General features: G+C 35.0%; 1 pseudogene; it reads right to left on the reverse strand.

The window, feature by feature from the left end:
* Nucleotides 1-1,412: 1,412 nt before the first annotated feature.
* The window catches only part of LOC107486931 (uncharacterized), a 27,871-nt pseudogene continuing 10,326 nt past the window's right edge, over nt 1,413-18,957 (reverse strand).

The following is an 18,957-nucleotide window of genomic DNA, read 5'->3' on the forward strand; positions in this document are numbered from 1 at the left end:
AACCAACCGAAAATCCGCTTATTAATTTAGAAGGGTTGTCACAAAATTTAAATTAAAATACTGGGTGTATGAGTCCCAGGTCGTCTCCCAATGAGTTGCAGAGAGATGTGCTATTTTATCAATCAGATGTTTTCAAAAATGGTTGAGTTGAATAACAGGAAACTAAAATAGAGAATTTAATTAATTCTAAATAAAAGCCTTGACTGGGAGTAGATTAGTTGGAAGCCCTATTCTTGTTGAAGTACTCTCAAGATTAATTGATAATTGAAGATTGCTCTGTTTAGTTACCCCTTACTAGGTAAAGGAGAGTCAAACAAGTTGGAATGCTGTTTCTATTCACAAATCCCAATCCGCTCATTGAAAAGGATTAGTGTTAGTGACTAGAGGGCATTCCAACAATGAGCCCAATTACAATTTCTCCTTTAAGTACCTCAACTCAAGGGTTCCTTTCAATCAACTCCGCATCAAGTAAGGGAACTACTCGCTCATTGTGAATGTAGAACTCATAACATAGGAAAGGGAATTAAAAAGAGACATGATAAATAATAATGAAAAGGATCAATTAAAAGTAAAAATAGTCTATATTAATAACTTGCAAAAATAAGCCAATGTCAACTCTAGGGGGGATTAAGAACATGGAAGAATAAGTAAAAAAGCAAATAGCAAAGTATAATGACTAGTACCGGAGGTGGCCTCTTCTCAAAAGCTAAAAAGCAAAGTCTTCCAAAAATCCTAATTAAATGTCAAGTGATCGAAAAACCTAGGGGAGGAGTAAATCCCGATCTAAAACTAAAAATTGTGCATAATAAATTTATGTCTCTCGTTTCTGCATGTTCCCTGACTCTAGTCTGTAATTTCAGGCCAAAAACTGCGTTGAAATTCGGCCCAAAAACTCTGCCAGTGACTTTTGAAATTCTGCAGATCACGCACGTTACGCGAATGCGTCATTCACGCAGACGCGTCATTCGGTGTTTTGCTTTTCCATGCGGGCGTATCGTCCATGCCTCCGCGTCGCTTCTACTTTTCCAATCCGTGCGTCCACGTCACTCATGTGGGCGCGTCACTGCGAATTTCTCTCTTCCGCACGGTCGCGTCGCTGACGCCTATGCGTCACTTCTCACTGGTCATCTCCTCAATTTCTTGTATTCCTTCTATTTTTGCAAGCTTCCTTCCCAATCTCTCACTCATTCATGCCCTATAAAGCCTGAAACATTTAACACACAGATCACGGCACCGAATGGAAGAAAGGGGGATTAAAATACCTACTTAAAGGTCTCCAGGAAGTAAGCTTTCAATCATGTAATAATTTTAGGAAGGAAATATAAATGCATGCTAATTATATGAATAAGCGGGTAAAGACCATGATAAAACCACACAATTAAACACATTGTAAACCATAAAATAGTGGTTTATCAGTTGTCATTGATCTTCTCAAGCACTTGGAATGGGCCATCCCCTCTAACATCAAGTTTAGTCTTCCTCTGAGCAGAAAATCTCTCCTTCCTCAAATGTACCCAAACCCAATCTCCTAGTTCGAAGACTATATGCTTTCGCTTTTTGTTAACCCTTTCAGCCGTGGTTTTGTTCTTCCTCTCAATTAGGTCACGAGCCTTTGCATGTATTGCTTTAACTTTCTCAGCCTTGCTAGCTCCATCTAAACTAATAATATCACTCAAAGGTAAAGGCATTAAATCTAAGACAGTGAAAGGATTAAAACCATAGACAAGTTCAAATGGTGAAAAACCAGTGGAAGAATGGATTGTCCTGTTATAAGCAAACTCAATAGAAGGTAAACAATGTTCCCAGGTTTTCAAATTCTTACCAACAACAGCACGCAGTAAGGTTCCCAATGTTCGATTAACGACTTTAGTTTGACCATCAGTTTGAGGGTGACAAGTAGTAGAGTAGAACAATTTTGTTCCCAGCTTACTCCACAAAACTTTCCAAAAGTGACTTAAGAATTTGACATCACGATCAGAAACAATAGTTTGGGGAACACCATGTAAACACACAACTTCTCGAAAGAATAGGTCAGCAATATGTATGGCATCATCAGTTTTATGGCAAGCAATGAAATGAGCCATTTTACTAAATCTATCTACCACAACAAAAATGCTATCTCGACCTCTTCTAGATCTAGGCAAACCAAGAACAAAATCCATAGAAATATCAACCCATGGATGCACAGGAACAGGTAAAGGAGTATACAAACCATGTGGTAAAGACTTAGATTTAGCTTGTTTACATGCAATGCATTTAGCACAAAATTTCTCAACATCTTTACGCATGTGGGGCCAGTAAAAATGCTCAGATAAAACATCCAAAGTCTTATAGTGTTAACTTTTGGCACTCAGAGGAGATGAAGACTCCTCCAAATTCTGAGGATGAGCTGCAATCTGATGAGGACTCAGATGAATTCTCAATATTTAGAAATGGTGCAAAATTCAGTAAGCTGAAACTCCAAGTGGGGATGAAATTCAACACCAAGTATGAATTCAAAGAGGTTGTAAGAGAGTATACTATCCAAGAGGGGAGGAGAATTAAGTTCAAGAAAAATGACAATATTAGATGCAGGGCTGTGTGCAAGGTGAAAGACTGTTCCTGGGTTGTGTATGCCTCAAGGGACTGTGACGACTCATGTTGGCAAATCAAAACTTTCAACAACGATCATACTTGTGCGAGGGAGAACACCAATAGGGCTGCTAATAGGGCTTGGCTGGCTAGTAAATTAGTGAAAAAGGTAAGGAAATACCTCAATTTCAAGCAATGCGAGGCTACTGTATACTTCAAGACAAATTGTGATCTTATGCTGGATAGAAATTCCATTGCAATGGTATTGGCAAATGCAAGGAATGTAATATATGGGGATGAGAAGGCACAATATGTGATGTTAAGGGACTATGCTGAAACTTTACTGAAGATGAATCCTAGATCTACGGTGCAGATTTGTGTCACTTCTCAACCAGATGGAGAGGTCATATTTGATAAGATGTATGTCTATTTGCATGGTTGCAAGATAGGATTCAAGGCAGGTTGTCGTCCTATGATTGGCCTTGATGGGGCATTTCTGAAAACTTAATTTGGAGGTCAGATATTGGCTACTGTGGCACAAGATGCCAATCATCACATTTATACGATTTCCTGAGCTATAGTTGAAATAGAGAATACAGACACTTCAAAATGGTTCCTGGAGCTATTTTATGCTGATCTTGGAGACTACAAGGATAACGGATGGTGCTTTTTGATGTGCAGAAGGTAATGCTAATTTTCCTATGCTTTTAACAATCTATGACTCTCTGATGTTTTGTCTTTGTCTTGGAAGAATGGTTGTTACACTTGTATCGTATATATGTCCTCTGGATTTTGTATGCATGGGGTTGGGTGTTGATATGCACAGTTAGCACCTAGGCTAAATCAAAGATGAAGTCCAAACCTCAGTTTATACCTAGGCTAAATCGTGCATTTTACACGAAATTTAAGGGACTACATTGTATTAAAATTTGAAGTTAGGAACTAAATTTAGGTCATTAATGTAAACTCAGGGACTATTTTGTAGCACGATAAAAGTGTGTACGGGTCAGTCCAGTTCTGAAACATGGTGTAACAATATTTGGAAGGTTTAGTTCATGCTGTCCAGGAGGTGATGCCAAGAGTTCATCATTGTTTCTGTTTTGGCACCTCTGGAGAAACTTCAACAAATAATGGAAGGACCTTGAGTTGAGGGGACTGCTTTGGGAATGTGCTAGAACAACAACATTCCAGAATTTCATTGATAATTTGAACAAGATTAAGAGGGCGAACGAAGAGGCTTGGGCATATCTCAACAAAATGGCCTAGAGAGTCATGGACAAAGTCCCAGTTCAGCCATAAGGCAAAACTGGACAACATTTGCAATAACGCCTGTGAGATTTTCAATGCAAGAATCAAAGAGGCCAGAAGCAAACCCATCATCACATTACTTGAGGAGGTGAGGATGCTTGTCATGAGAACTATTGCAAAGAATAAGGTAAGATTGGCAAATCATGTTGGCATACTCCCCCCTATAATTCAAATTCGCCTAGATAAAATCAGAAAGGAATCAAAGAACTGGATGCCTATCTGGACTGGTGATGAAGACTATGAAAAATTTGAGGTTCATGGCCATCCAACAAACATGGTGGTGGATCTTGAAAAAAGACTATGCACTTTCCAATTCTGGATCTTACTTGGTGACCTTTATCAATCTCTTTAACTTAATTATCAATATTTGTGTGCTTTGAAGATTATCTCACTCTACATTTGTGTAACTAACTGTAGGCATTCCATGTGTTCATGCCTGTGCTGCGCTTGATTGTCACCAATTGTGTACTATGGAGGCATACAACAAGACTTATGCCCATCACATTAACCCTCTTCCTAGCCAATCATTGTGGGAGAAATCTGTGTACACTCAGCCACAGGCCCCCTAACATTAGGAGGAGGCCTGGAGATCTGACAAAGAAAGGGAGAAAGGATGCTGATGAAGGTAACGGTGGTAACAAGAAAGCCAAACCAAGTGAAAGATTGAAAAGGCATTTGAAGCTATTCACATGTAGGTATTGTGGGGTAAAATGGCATACTAAGAGAGGGTGCTCAAAGAAGAGACTGGATAAAGTAGCTGCTGGTGTTGCAGCTGCAAATAAAGCCAAATCCAATGCTACTGCTTCTACTTCTAGGGCTGGCCTTCAACCTAATACTGCTGCTGCACTTGTTGATAATCCTCCTACTATGGAGATTGAGATATCACAACCAAACTATGAAGGATCACAGGTAATAAACTTCTTGTTGTAACAATATAACAAAATATATTTTTTTTGTGCACTGGGCTCATGGGTTGAACTGTTTTCTGTTGTAGGACATAGTAGGAGCTGCTGCACCTGCACCATCAAGGCCAGAGAAGTTGCATACCAAAAGGAGGAGCTCACCACCACCTCAATCCATTAGTTTGGATCCAATGCAAGGAGCCAATGTGGCAACATCTTCAAGATTGGATAGTTTTTTGAAGTTTGTTCCAACTCTCGGTTTCCAAGCACCAAGGAAAAAGAACAATTGATGACTTTGACGCAATGCTACTTTCCACATCAGGGTGTTTAGGACAGTACTTCTTTGTTTTGTTAAAGTCAATTAATAGATAGTTGCTTTGTTTAGGACAATAGGTGAAACTTTTGTGTTGCCAGACTTGATATCTTTGCTGTGGCACTTCTTTTCTTCCTTTAATGTTTGGTACTCAAACATGTTTATGTTTGCTACTTTTGTAATTATACATTATGCATTCTGCTATTATGATGTCAGATGATCTGTAATTATTTTTCTTCATGATAACTAGTCTATTAAAAATAGGACATATTACTTAAGAAAAAAAGCAACTCTTACTTTCATTCATCCATGAACACATTACATACAACATTGTCAGAACTTCAAAGTCATAATCAATACAACAACTACAGTGAAAAGACCACTATGCCTAAGAATTTTATTATACATTTTTGGGTCTTCACTTCAACTTCCAATTTTCAAATCCTCTAGGCTAAATTGACTTTCACTTGCTTATTGTCATATGCAGTTGCATCCAGTCTTCCTTTACGTTTTTCTTCTTCTACTACATAATCAGCTCAGAGAAAAAATCCACACCATGTTTTGCTCCTAGTCTGTGTATGAGATATGATAAGGAGTAAAGAACAGAAAATCACTATATAATTTTTCTTACCAAAAGCTCACATTGTAATTTAGACAACCAAAGAATGGCTTATCTGGGTTGGTATTTGTTTCAGACCACCGAAGCACGGCCGGCAGCCGCACCCACAGCACTCTGGCACCCGTGACGGTCTACTCCGACTCCGAGTTCTCGTTGTTGATCGTGTAGAGCTTCCTTGACCCTGGCTTGCACATCCAATCATGATTTTTATTTTAGTTCAAAGAGTACCAACAACGAAGCAGTAGAAGAACGTTGCTGAGCAGAGACAAGAAGATGAAGAGAGATAATGATGCCATGCTAGAAATTAGGGTTAAAATTAAGTACATGAACTATATTGGGTCAAACAGTTTCAATTGCCACCTCAGCTAGCCGTTATATACACCAGCATGGCATCTCAGCGCCATATCACTGCCGACGGCAGTTAATTTGCTCAAAAATGTGAGGAGAGACGACCCTAATACAATTTTAACAAAGTCGGAAACATAAACAATGCAATCGATAAATTAGGGACTAAAATATCAAAAGTTACTAAATAGGATCTAAAAAAATTACATTATTTCAAATACCGTAAAGAAAATTAACAAAATAATCTAAATGGTACGAGAACCATCCTTCCTCGTATATATGATTGAAAATAAGTCTTATGTTTGTTCTCCAAATTATGTAAAATAATATATTTTTAAATCTTATCTTCAAATCAAATTTCTTAGCTTCCAATTCTCTTTTGATTTTTTTTTAAATATTTGAGTTTAAAATTTGAATATGTATAAATATTCTAAAATAATTATCCTTATCTTTAATCTCCATCATACGAGGTAACTAATCCAAAATAAGTGACAATATATATTATTTAAAAATTTTAACTGTATATCATATATACTAATTATTTTTAGACAATATTATTCATTAATTATTACAATGTATTTTATGATAAAATATACAATTATCAATAAATCATTTAAATCCTCTCACCGAAACAAAGGTTGTAAACTACATTTTTGTAAGACAAAAATTTGATTAAAAATTTAATAAAATTATAGAAGTAATAAAACTATTAACTTTTTAATATATAAAACAGATCAGTAGGTCAGTAAAATCAAAATATGATCAAAATTTCGATCAATAAATACTCAAATTGTATTTCTATTTCTAAGAGAGAAATATAGAAACAGAGATATATAGGCAAATATTTTTATTTTAGATAACCAAATATTTATCTCTTTATTTATGTCTTTACTCTTTATTATAACTAGTGCAGTTCAGCCGCTTTTCTATTGTTTTTTAAAAAATTAATTGTATCTTTTTATTAATATATTATTCACCTTTTAAATTTGTCAGATAAATTTTTTTCATTATTTAAAATTTAACATAGTATTATTTATATGATAGTTTGGTTGAAATTAAAATTACTATAAAAAATACTTAAATTGCTAAATTATAAACGCACACAATAAAGATATATATATATGTTATCAGAAATAGATATGGTTCATAAAATAATGACAAAAATGTTATCCTAATTTAAAAAGAGTATATATAAACCAAAATGCATGTTGCTTATTTCAAAAGGTTAATTATGCGTAAATATTATGGATATTCATGTTTATCTTCATCCTTTTTAAGTGGTAGGCCAATTTATGGATCTGAATCTGAAGAGGCCTTTATTTTCCTACAAATAGTCAAAAGACAGAAGAAATAAATATGCTTATTTTTTTTAAATATCAAACTATAAGATAATTAATAAAAAAAGGAGAATATAAAGATGATGTACCTGAAAAAAATCTTTCATAATTCATTATACATCTCCTTATCAATCACTTCTTTTGTCTTGAAAAACTGTCAAATTTTTTTACCATAAAAATAATTATATAAACACTTCAGGTATATTCAATCAAATTGATTCCTTATTATAGAGAAAAATTCAATTTAAACTTGTAGAATTAAGATATCTTATTTTGCATTGAATTTTTTGAAAGGTCAAAAAGAATGATTATAATTCATGAGTTATTATTAACAAAGTGTAAATTAAATGATATCACATCTGATTTGTTAGGTAATTTTTTTTAATAACAATTACCTGTAATGATATTGTTTTGTACCGAAATGAGTTAGTTGTGTTCTTCTGAGTTCATGACTGAAAAAAAAATGTTAAACTTTTAATATAATTGGTATATAGGTCAAAATAGATGGTTTTATTTATTATATACTAAAAGTTTATTGCATTATCTGTGATTCTTTTGATCCAGTATTTCTCTTTTTATCATCTTCCATAACAGAGTCTTGTCTACTTTAACTATACCTCCCCAACCAATAGAATAAATTTTAAGTGAACGAACCTGATTCAATTTCACGTCTAGGTAATAACAATAAAGTAAAAATATGTATCATCAATGCAATTGTCACTGTCATTAATATTGTAATATTTACTTTATTGTTGTTAATCAGGTACGGCATTGGAGTTGGAATTAGTTGATATGACAACTTATTTTTTTCGATAAGTTACACGTCATCTAGCTAGATGTTGTTGTCTTTGTTCTTCGATCATATTCTGTCTTTTTTGCCTGACATATTCTATTTAAGTGGGTTGACGTTGACGTGATTGTTGATGTCGTGAAGTTTTCATTTCTATTTGTCAAAAAGAGAGAAAGATGCAGAGAAAAAAAATGTTTCCCAGACCACGTTTGAAAGTGAAAGAGTAATCTAATTCTCTTGTGGGTTAAGGTGGAACAGTTTTTTTATTGAAAATGAGTCAGTTTTTAAACTGAGCACGTAGTAGTAGTAGTTTTAAAATATGTCGTGGGTTGAAAGTGAATCTATTTGATACTCTGTCGTGGGATAAATTCTCTTTTTGATAAAAAAAAAGATATAAAAAAATGGAAGACGTAGTAATAATTTGTTATATTGAATTCAGTGTTTAACAAAAAAGAAACATGAGTAAAATAGAAAGAAAAAATTGGATATCAAATTTTTCTATCCCTATTATATATTAGTACAGCTCATTATATATATTAGTATAGATTTGATTAAGAAGTACTCTTTTATACGTAATTTTTTTATTAAATATACACAAAAAAATTATTTTAAATTCAAGTACTATAATAAGTAAATTCAAGTACTATAATAAAAGTTAATGTTTCTTTTTCTTTTTGGTACTACTCTTAACATACGTAATTTTAATATCATTTTTTTATATACATGTTAAGTTTTGTTTTATCTGAAATAAAATGAATCAGTTTTAAATTCTATTATGGGATAAAGCTAATTTTTTTATTAAAAAAATAAAAAAATTTGAGAGTAAGAATTGAGCAGTTTGATTTTAATTCCTTTCAAGATTAAAAGTGGAGAAGTTACGTATCTCTTGTGGGTTAACAAAGAATTTACAAAACTGAATAGTTTTAGTTTAATAAAAATAAGGGTAAAATAGAAAAACAGGTTTGGATACCAAACTCTCCTATTCGCTTTATATATTGTTATAGATTGTTATAGATATCTATAATAATATTATTTAGGACAATTATGGAAGGTTTATCGAATCAAAACCTAAGAAAAATATATTATTATTACTTAAATAAATTGACAGAATTCTTACCGATATTTGGACCATTTGGTCTGTTACCTAAACCAACTCCACTGTTATTATGAGTATTTGAATATTTAAAAAATTTATTATTAGCATGAAAAATAATGTAATTTGATAATTTAAGAGTACATACGGGAGATAAATTATATATAGATGGTACTAAAAGTACAATAATATAGATATATTGTAAAAAATAATTCATATTAAATGATATACTAACAACATAAATTTATTAATGGAAGATATAATTTAGAGTACCTGACATAGAATATTGATGAGGGACATATTTGTGATATCTTCTAATGGTGTTGTCATATTAGTTGTACCACTCGATGTATCAATTTATTTTCCTCGTCTACTACTTTTTCGGTAACTAGCATATGCCTTCTGATGAGGTGTTGCTGCCTCTATTTTTCACTCATATTTTGTCTTCGTCGCCTGGCATAATATTGCCAAGTCGATCGACCACTCCCACGTGAATCTTTCATTGGTATTCTGTCAACTGTAATTAATCTAATTAATCAAAACAAACATATAAATATATTTTTACACTTTTATTTAATGATGAAAAACAAATTATATTACGTTTTACGTTATATTTAGATGAAGTAAGAATGATGCATGAGAAAATGGATGAGAAACGAAGAAAATTTTTCTATTATGCAGTAATAATAATGTGAATTGAGAGAGAATAAGAGAAGAAAGAGATAATTATAAAAGTCATGTGAATTTATGAGATAAGAGTGAACGTGAATGAAAATGAGACAGTAAAAATTCTGTAATGTAAAATAATTAACGTATACTGGAGTAGGCTATTAAAAAAGATAAAAATAAAAAAAGGTTCTAGACACTAAAACAAATTTTACCATTATATATTACTATAGATAGCTAAGTAAAATTTCGTCTTAGTTTCGTTATTTCTATCTCAAAAACAGTATTCAAAAATATCCTTAATTATGAATCATTTATAAATAGAATCCTCATAATAGTAATAAAGAAGACTTGAAATGATATTTTCACATAACAAGTTCTAAATTTTTATTACATATGCTATATATGCAAAATTGTATCGGCTTATTATTTTTTGGTTTAGTTATTCTGTTAGTTCCTATAATTTTGCAAAATTTTTAATTAGGTTTTTATATTTTTTTTCTTTTAATTGAATTCTTAGACCAAATTTTTTTTAATTAGGTCCCTACATTTTTTTTCTTTTATTTAAGTCTTTATACCAATTTTTTTTTAATTAGGTCCCTATAAGATTAAGCCAATTACTATTAAGAGAGACTTAATTGAAAAAAAAAAACATTTAGTACAGAGACCCAATTAAAAAGAAAAAAGTATAAAAACCTAATTAAAAATTTTACGAAACGATAAAAACCAACAGAATAATTAACCTTGTTTTTTTTATCTGTTTTTTTATTACACGTGCTATATGTGAACATCAAAATAGATTCATCAAAATAAACATCCCAAGAGGCATTCTGTACAAAAGTCTTGGGTACTTAATACTTACCTGTTATGCATTACAAAGTGTCGTTCAATTCTTCCAGTCCAGAAATATATTGGTCTCTTATATTATGACAGCAAATCATCAACCAGCATGATCGTGATAGATCTAACTGAATTGACTCCTTATACACACACATATACATCAACAGTTATTACGATACATAAATTTTCTATTACATTGGTTAAGCAGTGCATTATTATTATTGTTGTTCGATCCAACAGTTTAATTCGTGGATGGATCATGGGTGTATGTATAGCCATTAACGAGCTTCGTTATGTTACATGTAACTTCGTTTAATATATAATTTATATTTATTAATAAGTTATAGACTTATATTATTGATATACTCCCTCTCTTTATGTCTCCCTATATTTCCATTTAATATTTTCTACGGAGAGGAATAAATATATAATTTATCATGAAAAAAAATAAATTCAGCATGCATAATAATTTATTAAAATATGCAAACATAAGTATTATTAAAAAAAGATTTAGCCATTTAGCTAGCATGTGTTTTTAAGGGACATGATAAAATCTTTATAATAGAAAGTTAGAATTTTTTTTAATAAATGCATTGAAAATTTTTTTAATTTATAATCTTAATACGTATTTTTAGAGTACAAGAACAAAATTTTTAAAAGAATGAAAAATAAAATGCATTATATATATTATTGAAAGAAAAATCCAATGATACAAAAAATATACGGATATAGAATAATAATTTGAAAAAAAAATAAACATACACGTGCACTTATAAAAAAATAAATATATATAAATTATAAAAATTAAAAAAAGAAGCTGAAAAATGCTCTATGCAATAAAAATGATAAGTAAAAAAAAAAAACAAACAAAGAGGGATAGATAAGGGGATTTTTCTAATAGACCTCTAAGATACCTGTTCTTAGCAACTTAAGTCACCGAAAAGGATTCCCTACTAGACCTTCAAAGAACTTGTCCTTGACAACCTAGATCAGAGGGGCGAAAACTGAAAGAAGCCACCACGCAGATCACCTTAGTGTTGGATCCTCCAATCTTCCTCATGCAATAAGTGAAGCAAATCACTCACCTCATTTCTCACACAATAAAAAGTGCTTAAAAGCAACTGAAATTTATTCATCAAAGTTATGTAAATTGTCTCACCAAAGGTGTTTAAATAGGCACCTAACAATTAACTAAAAGATAAGATAACTAATTTAAATCAGATTTGATCTTATTGGATTAGATCAGATTTGATTTAAATTTAAAATCCCTAAAAATACTACTAAGCATAACAGATTTAAGATAAGTCTTCTAACAAACTTTTGACCACATAACAAAGTAAAACAAGAGTCTAGAATTTCAAAATTTAAAAATAAATTATGCCTCCCACTGAATTCGGAAAGCATTATTGGGCTTCTTGCTATCCTGACTTAGCCTAATGGGCCTTGCCCATTCTTCCTTGGTTAGAACTTGATGTAACTCCATATGCACAAGCGCTGCCAGGTTTTCAAAACTCTCCTTGAGCTTCTTTGCACTTTCCAAACCTCTCCTTGAGCTTCTTTGCACGTGCTCTAGTGATGGGGCCTTCTGGAAGTGTGAAATTTCCATTCTGCCCTTTTGTCTTAGAATGCTCCTGTTGTCTTTCCGAGCATGTATCATTCCCTCCTTCCTCAAAAAGATTCATCCTCGAATCTGTGTCCATATCAAAAGGAGAGAGATCAGAAACATTGAAAGTAGCAGAGACATTATACTCACCTGGTAGGTCAATCTTGTAGGCGTTGTTGACGTGACAGAAATTGGCGGGTTAAGAAATTATTAATAAAAATGCATTGCAAGTACAGTCCTTAACCAACTGAAAATCCGCTTATCAATTTAGAAGGGTTATCACAAAATTTAAATTAAAATACTGGGAGTATGAGTCCCAGGTCGTCTCCCAATGAGTTGCAGAGAGATGTGCTATTTTATCAATCAGATGTTTTCAAAAATGGTTGAGTTGAATAACAGGAAACTAAAATAGAGAATTTAATTAATTCTAAATAAAAGCCTTGACTGGGAGTAGATTAGTTGGAAGCCCTATTCTTGTTGAAGTACTCTCAAGATTAATTGATAATTGAAGATTGCTCTGTTTAGTTACCCCTTACTAGGTAAGGGAGAGTCAAACAAGTTGGATTGCTATTTCTATTCACAAGTCCCAATCCGCTCATTGAAAAGGATTTGTGTCAGTGACTAGAGGGCATTCCAACAATGAGCCCAATTACAATTTCTCCTTTAAGTACCTCAACTCAAGGGTTCCTTTCAATCAACTCCCCATCAAGTAAAGGAACTACTCGCTCATTGTGAATGTAGAACTCATAACATAGGAAAGGAAATTAAAAAGAGACATGATAAATAATAATGAAAAGGATCAATTAAAAATAAAAATAGTCTATATTAATAACTTGCAAAAATAAGCCAATGTCAACTCTGGGGAGATTAAGAACATGGAAGAATAAGTATAAAAGCAAATAGCAAAGTATAATGACTAGTATCGGAGGTGGCCTCTTCTCAAAAGCTAAAAAGAAAAATCTTCCAAAAATCCTAATTAAATGTCAAGTGATTGAAAAACCTAGGGGAGGAGTAAATCCCGATCTAAAACTAAAAATTGTGCAGAATGAATTTATGTCTCTCGTTTCTGCATGTTCCCTGACTCTAGTCCGTAATTCCGGGCCGAAAACTGGGTTAAAATCCGGCCCAGAAACTCTGCCAGCGACTTTTGAAATTCTGCAGATCACGCACGTCACACGGACGCGTCATTCGGCGTTTTGCTTTTCCATGCGGGCGCGTCGTCCATGCCTCCGCGTCGCTTTTGCTTTTCCAATCCGTGCGTCCGCGTCACTCATGCGGGCGCGTCACTGCGAATTCCTCTCTTCTGCGCGGTCGCGTTGCTGACGCGTACACGTCACTTCTCGCTGGTCATCTCCTCAATTTCTTGTATTCCATCTATTTTTGTAAGCTTCCTTCCCAATCTCTCACTCATTCATGCCCTATAAAGCTTGAAACACTTAACACACAGATCACGGCATCGAATGGAATAAAGGGGGATTAAAATACCTTCTTAAAGGTCTCCAGGAAGTAAGCTTTCAATCATGTAATAATTTTAGGAAGGAAATATAAATACATGCTAATTATATGAATAAGCGGGTAAAGACCATGATAAAACCACACAATTAAACACATTGTAAACCATAAAATAGTGGTTTATCAAGCTCCCCACACTTAAACATTAACATGTCCTCATGCTTAGTTGAAGGAGATAGAATAAATGAGTAGGAAGATGTAAAACTCATGCAATGCAATGCAACCTATACATGTGAATGCAACTATATGATTCTTACCCACTTGATCAAGAATAAATAAGCTCTTCAAACCATTACAAATCAAGTTCCACTAATTCAATTCTCATTCAGTAAGAACAGATAAAAATGCAAGAAGGTAGCTCATGAAAGCGGGGGACATAGAATTTCAAGCATTGAACCCTCACTGATGATGTATGTATACTCTAATCTCTCCAGTGTATAGGGTAATCACTCTATCCTTCTCTAATCATGCTCCCTAAATTTTTTTATTTTCCTAATCAATCAACAGCATTTAATATACCAATGCAACATCATGAGGTCTTTTCAAGGTTGTAATGGGGCCAAGGTAAAAGTAAGGATACATATATGGTTAAGTGAGCTTATAAATTGAATCTTTAATTAACTCAAACTCTAACATGACCTATGTATTTTATATAACTATGGAGTTCGTACCTAGCTTCCCCAGAATTCTCTTTCACATTCCATACTCATGTATCAACTGTTTATTTTAATTTTATCCTGCATGCATTGATCTTTGGATTCTTAACTCAGCATTGGGGTAATTTTTGTCCCCTTATTTATTTATTGAAAATTTTTTTCACATAACATAAAAATAAACATAGCTAATCAATGCACATAGATTTTTTTTATTCTTATAGTTTCACATGAGTAAGTGTCCAAATTCCCATTATATTATGATGATACACTCCCTTATTATCCTTTGTCCCCACAATTTCCCATACTTAATTAGTACACATAATTCTATCTTAAGCTAATCAAAGATTCAAATAGGGGTATACAATTTTTTTCCGTTTAAGGCTAGTAATGTGGTAAATTATAGAACAAATGGGATTTGAAGGCTCAAAGTGGCTGACAAAGGTAATTGAAAAGGTAGGCTTAATTTGAATAAGTGAACTAAACAATTAATGGCCTCAATCATATGCAGCATATAAATATACCAAACATTGGACATATAGGATGGAACAAAATATACATTACAATCATAGAGAAGTAAACACACAAGAATAAAACAAGTATGGTTAAATAAGTTACCATGCATAAAGGCTCAATTCTCACAGGTTGTGTGTTCTTTAGCTTTAAAAATCATGTTCCAAATACAACTTCAAGCAAATTTAACATAAGAGTTTTAATTAAAATTAGTGAAATTTTGTTCCAAAGATAGAGTTTTAGAAGAAACTTATTGTCTTTTCAATCAAGTAGAACATGCATGCAACTAATCTACTACTATATAATTTATCATATTCTAAAAGAAAGAAAAAAACTAACTAACTATCCTAATTTATTGGTGTTTAGGGAAGAAGAATTACCTCCGGAAGTCAGGTACTGACCGACCTCCCCACACTTAAGGATTTGCACCGTCCTCGGTGCCATCTGTTAGGAACAATGGTGGGCTGGTGGCAGTGTCTCCACAGTTGAGGTGGGCATGGCTCCCTGTGCTAGTGAAGAAAGTGGAGTCTGGAGTGCCTGGATCGTCATCGGGTCGGTGATTGCCTGTAAGTGGCTCCTTGAGGTGTTTGAAACGGCGGTGGTAGCGGCACTCTCGGAGCTTTGCTTTCTTTTCTTGTTGGTCCAATTGCTTCAGTATTTGGTGCAGCAGCTGACTAGTAGATGGTGGAGGAGCTGCAGCATCCTCTGTGGACTGGCTGGTAGTGGCAAGTTGTGGCCTGAGATATCTCCCGTTAGGGACATACTGATCATCCCGTGGAAGAATGGCTTTGGTGTCTCCAGCTCTGTAGGATACTCTGGCTGCTGAGATAAGATCAGAGACCAATGCGGGGAAAGGTAGGTGGCCCGCGATCTGCACATGTTCCATAGCATTCCAGATATGTCTTGGTAAATTAAGAGGCTGGTCTGTGAGGATGCACCATAGTAGAACAGCCATGTCCACGGTGAAGGAGGACTCATAAGTACTCGGAAAGACGTAATGGGACATAATTTGTTCCCATACGTGAGCTTCTAAGGTAAGTGCGGAAGCTGAGATTCCCTTAGGACGGGAACGATGGTATCCGAAGATCCATTTGCTGCCAGGTCGAGCGATAACTCTGAGAACAACGTCCCAGTCAAAGGTGTATACCTGGCGCTTGATTGCGGCTTTCTGAAAGGCGTCCAATCCTTCTAGAGCAGGTGGAAGATCTAAGATTTGCTGTATGGCCTCTTCTGTAATGGGGACTTGCTTCTGGCGTAAATAAACAGACTGTAGAGTTGGCAGGTGGAAGTTGGAGTAGAACTCAATAACCCAAGAAAGATTAACCTATCGTGGCTGTCTCTGTAAGAATCCCCAATGTCTTTGTGCAATTTATGGCTCAATAAATGCAGCAATACGAGGCGGAAGGATAAGAAGGTGTTCATTGTTGTAATTTCGAGCTGCCAAAATAGGAAACATCTGCTCACAGTAGCAATTTGGGAATCGTGCAGTGTCCTTTGCTGGGAAGGCTCTTTCCTTTTAATCAACCTTGATAATCCTTTTAATTCTTTTTGTTGAGGGCTTGACTACAGTTGAAGAAGGCTCTGCCACTAATGATCTCTTCATTCCTTTCCTTGCGGTGAGTTTAGGGGTAGCTTTCTCTTTGCCTTTCTTGGTGGCCATTCTGAAAAAGGAAAGAGAAAGTAAGTTAAATCCAAAGCGATAAAGCAAGGAAGGGGATTGAGTGAGTGATAATCAGTGCACGGTAAAGATGAATGAAATAAACACATGGTCATGACAACATGTGAAAAGATCAAGAAAGGGAATAGAATAAGTGCACGATAGGGAAGTAGATGGAAGATGTTTATTGGCATGCTGGCAAGGGCATGAGTAGCATAGATCAAGCATCACTTTGTAACAAACTATCACGTTTGTATTGGCAATTAAATTCAATTAATAAAATAGTAAAGAGAATTTGTGAAAAGCATGCATTGAATAGTAGAATATGATAATGTAGAAAAGTGCATAACGTCATACGGGCTTTTTCACAAACACATAGCATGCATGGTAAATAATTCAATGAAAATAATAAATTAAACATGCAAGCAACCCCTTAAAAAATATAATTGTCAAATAATTAAGAAACAATCCACAATGACCAAATAAGTTTCCAACACCAATAAAAAGGAAAAAGAAAAAGAAAACATATGCAATGAAAGTAAAAAGAAAGAGAAAGGAAGAAGAAAACATAAATAAAGAAGGAGAATAGAAAAGTAAAGAGGGAAGAAGAAAAGAAAAACCTTGATAATGGTGGTGAGAGAGAGAAAGAGTAAAAGGTGAGAATGAGGGAAGAAGGAAGAAGGGGGAGAAAGAAATAGAGGGAAAAGAAAAAGTAGGATTGGGGGAAGAGAAAGATAAGATATTTGGCAATTTAGGATAAGCTGTGAGGCGCAAGCAACGCGCATGCGTGAGTGACGCGTTCGCGCGAATGCGCATTAATTGAATCGACGCAGACGTGTCGGTCACGCGGACGCGTGACACATGCTATGCTACTGGCGCGAGGGCAGCCTCACGCTCGCACAACTCTCTGTTCGAATTTTTATTTTTGCCAAATCTGGCCGACGCGAACGCGTGGGTCATGCGCTCGCGTGAGTGGCCAGTAGAGGGATATGACGTGGACACGCAAGCCATGCGTCCACGTGGAAAGAATTTGTGCGTTCAGCACCGATCCAGCACCACTCTAGCACAACTTTCGGTCGTGCACCCATGTTACGTCGAATTTCATGGCACGCGGCCGCGTGAGTGACGCGGACGCGTGGGGGCCAGTTTTCGCACTTAACGCAGACGCATCAACGACGCGGTCGCGTGGGATGATTTGTGCTAAAGGCACGCCTCCAGCCACACTCTCGCGTGACTCTCTGTTCAATTCCCCTTTCTTCAAAACGCACTTGTGCGCGGACGCGTCAGTGACGCTGTCGCGTCGCGTGCGTGCTTTTTTTTAGCATGTAAATGCAGATGCATGAAATGTACTAAGAAAGAGAAAAGTTATTGAATGTGAAAATGAAAACAAAGAAAGGAACGATCATACCATGGTGGGTTGTCTCCCATCTAGCACTTTGCTTTAACGTCCGTAAGTTGGACGCTCCACTAGCTCAGTCTTTGGCTATGTGGGGATCTTCCAAGAGGAAGATCTCAAGCTCCTTGTTTTTCTTCATCTTCTCACCATGGTACAACTTTAAGCGATGTCCATTAACCTTGATAAGTTCGGAGCTGGAAGGGTGACTAAGGTGATAAACTTCGTACGGTTCAGATTTCTCTACTCTGTATGGACCTTCCCATCTTGATCTCAACTTGCCTGGCATGAGCCTCTGTCGAGATTTGTAAAGGAGGACTAAATCTCCAGTTTGGAATTCTTTCCTCTTGATGTGCTGATCATGTAAAGCCTTCATCTTCTCCTTGTATAGTCTTGAGTTCTCATAAGCTTCTAGGCGAAGGCTTTCCAGTTCTAGTAGTTGCAACTTCCGTTCAGCTCCGGCTCTCTCGGTTCCCATGTTGCACTCCTTTACTGCCCAAAAAGCTTGGTGCTCTATTTCAACTGGAAGATGACAAGCTTTTCCATAAACCAAGCGGAAAGGGCTCATCCCAATGGGTGTCTTGTACGCTGTTCTGTATGCCCAGAGTGCATCCTGTAGCCTGGTGCTCCAGTCTCTTCTATGAGGTTTGACTATCTTCTGCAAAATACACTTTATCTCTCTGTTTGATACCTCGGCTTGCCCATTAGTCTGAGGATGGTAGGCAGTCGCAACTTTATGAATGATCACATGCTTCTTCAGTAATCCTGTTAATCTCCTGTTACAGAAATGGGTGTCTTGATCGCTCACGATTGCTCGTGGTGATCCAAAGCGACAAATAATG

This window comes from Arachis duranensis, chromosome 1 (assembly GCF_000817695.3).
Source record: "Arachis duranensis cultivar V14167 chromosome 1, aradu.V14167.gnm2.J7QH, whole genome shotgun sequence".
In the NCBI taxonomy this organism is placed as follows: Eukaryota; Viridiplantae; Streptophyta; class Magnoliopsida; order Fabales; family Fabaceae; genus Arachis; species Arachis duranensis.